Here is a 3,253-nt window from a genome sequence, read left to right as displayed (position 1 = left end):
CTAAAGAGATACCTGTAGCATGTTAAGTTTCACAAAGGCAGGGATTATTTTTTTTAATTTATTTTTTTGCAATTTTGTTCACTACTGAACACCAGCACTTAATATTCTACATTTGCAGAAGCCAAATAAGTAAGCACTTTAAAAAGCACACACATGATTTCTCAGTATTTACAGTGTGGTCTATTAAAAAATCACTTTTGATTCTTTGATAAATTTGGGATGGAAAGAAGTAGACTCTGTCCTCCTGCCCTGGCATTAAAGCACTGCATGAACACTTGGCACAATGGGAGCAGTGAAACAGTTGGGAAAGGACTAGTTCACCGAAAGGCACAATTCTTCCAGATCCTCTTTAAACTCTAAGAGGATGACTTGAGAACCATGGACAACATCTTAATTAGTTTATAATTTATTTGTTTGTTTGTTTGTTTGTGTTAATCCTCACCTGAGGACATTATTTCCATTGATTTTTAGGGAAAGGAGAAGGGGGGGGGGCAACGGAAGAGAAAGAGAGAGAGAGAGAGAAGCATCCATGTGAGAGAGACACATCAATTGGTTGCCTCTTGCAGGAGCCCCAACCAGGGCTGTGGACCAGACCTGCAACTCAAGTATATGCCCTTGACCAAGAATTGACCTGAAACTCTTAGGTGCACAGGACCCATGCTCTGACCACTTAGTACAATGGCCAGGGCACAATGTCTCAATTTTAAGAAACAGTTGTTGCAAATAAAAGACATGATTTTGGGCCAACCCTGATCAATGTCTTTTATTTTAAAAATAGAGGCCCAGTGCATGAAATTCATACAGGGGGCGGGTATTCCCCCTTAGCCTAGCCTGCACCCTCTCCAATCTGGGACATCCCTCTCACAATCCTGGACCACTGTCTCCTAATCACTCACCTGCCTGCCAGCCTAATCACTCCCAACTGTCCTCCCCTGCAGGCCTAGTTGCCCCATGCAGCCTGCTTGTTCAGTTGTTTGGTCATCCCTCACTAACCCCCCTGATGGCCTGGTGGTAGGCAACCATCTTGTAAGGTGTGATGGTCAATTTGCATATTAGTTCTTTATTATATAGGATGATTCTCACTGATTATTGGAATAACATTCCATATGAAGATTAATATTTATAATTTTTTTTATTGATTTGAGAGAGAGGAAGAGAGGGAGAGAGGAATAGAAACATCAATGATGAGAGAGAATCACTGATTCCTCCTGCATGCCCCCTACTGGGGATAGAGCCTGCAATACAGGCATGTGCTCTGGCCAGGAATCAAACTGTGATCTCTTGGTTCATAGGTCAACACTCAACCACTGAGCCACGCCGGCCAGGCAAAGACTAATATTTGTAATTTTATAATTAATATCATTCCTCCATATGGCACTTTTTCTTCTATTTAATTTTGCAGAAACTTCTGTGACACCATAAGGCCCTTTACAGGAGGTGAGCTATGACCTCAAAAGAATTTACAATCAGAAATAATGGGGGACGATGGGGTAGAGGGTCAGGGGTTAGCGAGGCCGGAAGTGAGTGCAATAAAGTTTCTCCAGGGAGGCCTTCCAGGGGAGAAAGTTGGAGCAGCGACCTAAAGAGGCACTGGCGTGATCCAGAACCAAATCATCCCGCAGTGCGGTGCGGAGACTCCATGAGGCCCTGTATATGGGCTGTGTGGAGATCCTGCAATCCATGCGTGCCCTGGACTTCAACACCTGGACTCAGGTCACCAGGGAGGCCATCAGCCTGGTGTGTGAGGCTGTGCCAGGTGCTAAGGGGACTTCGAGAAGGAGAAAGCCCTGTAGCCGCCCACTCAGTTCCATTCTGGGGAGGAGTAACCTGAAATTTGCTGGAATGCCAATCACTCTCACCGTCTCCACCAGCAGCCTCAACTTCATGGCCGCAGACTGCAAACAGATATCGCCAACCATCACATGCAATCTACCTCATTTGTGTCCGGTGGAGACCCGGACACAGCTGAGTATGTCGCCTGTGTTGCCAAAGACCCGGTGAATCAGAGAGCCTGACACATCCTGGAGTGTCCCGAAGGGCTTGCTCAAGACGTCATCAGCACCATTGGCCAGGCCTTCGAGTTACGATTCAAACAATACCTCAGGAACCCGCCCAAGCTGGTCACCCCCCATGACAGGATGGCTGGCTTTGATGGCTCAGCTTGGGATGAGGAGGAAGAAGAGCCATCAATACTATAATGACTTCCCCGGGAAGGAACCCCCTCTTGGGGTGGTGCTGGACATGAGGCTTCGGGAAGGAGCCCCCCAGGGGCCTGCTCTACCCACTCTGCCCAGTGCCCACAACCCCAGCCACCTGGGAGCTACGCTGCCTGTGGGGCAGCCTGCAGGGGGAGACCCAGAAGTCCACAAGCAGATGCCACCTCTGCTACCCTGCCCAGCAGGCAGAGGGCTCTTTGATGAGCCCTCCTATGTCAACATCCAGAACCTGGACAAGGCCCGGCAAGCAGGGGGCGGGCCGGGTCCCCCAATCTTGCTGTCAATGGCAGTGCGCCCCGAGACCTCTTTGACATGAAGCCTTTTGAAGATGCCCTTCGGGTGCCTCCACCTCCCCAGTCAGTGGCCATGGCTGAGCAGCTCCGAGGGGAGCCCTGGTTCCATGGAAAGCTGAACCGGCGGGAGGCTGAGGCCCTGCTGCAGCTCAACGGGGACTTCCTGGTGCGGGAAAGCACGACCACGCCTGGCCAGTACGTGCTCACTGGCCTGCAGAGCGGGCAGCCCAAGCACCTGCTGCTGGTGGACCCTGAGGGTGTGGCTCGGACAAAGGATCACCGCTTTGAGAGCGTCAGTCACCTCATCAGTTACCACATGGACAATCACTTGCCCATCATCTCTGCGGGCAGCGAACTCTGTCTACAGCAATCAGTGGAACGGAAATTGTGATCCGTCCCAGGTGCTTGCCGGAAAACTCCCTTCAACCCGTCCACTATCCCCTGACTTCAGGACCTCACTTTGGAGTGTTCTGTGAGCTTGGCCTTGTGTAGGAGCTGGGGGTAGTGTGGACACTAGGTTTAGCATCCAGCTCAGGGAGAGGGTTTGAGTCAGGAGCCTGGGGTAGAATCCTACTTCTCCCCAAACCTCACCAAAGTATTAACCTAGAGTGGCCCCTTCCCAGGGCCTTTCCTGTGCCAACCTGATATCCACTTCCTCAGGAAGGTGGGTGCTCAAGGCCTGGGCCGTGTGCCTCGTAATGGAAAATGTCCTGTGATGACAGGCAGTCACCCTTCCAGGAAACC

At 50.7% G+C, this 3,253-nt stretch overlaps 1 pseudogene; it reads left to right on the top strand.

The window, feature by feature from the left end:
* Positions 1-1,522: 1,522 nt before the first annotated feature.
* On the top strand, positions 1,523-3,246 carry LOC102760474 (annotated as a pseudogene).
* Positions 3,247-3,253: the final 7 nt, after the last annotated feature.

This window comes from Myotis davidii, unplaced genomic scaffold, assembly GCF_000327345.1.
Source record: "Myotis davidii unplaced genomic scaffold, ASM32734v1 scaffold905, whole genome shotgun sequence".
Taxonomy (NCBI): domain Eukaryota; kingdom Metazoa; phylum Chordata; class Mammalia; order Chiroptera; family Vespertilionidae; genus Myotis; species Myotis davidii.
The sequence above is the reverse complement of the archived record's forward strand: the minus strand, read 5'-3'. Positions and strand labels throughout refer to the sequence as shown.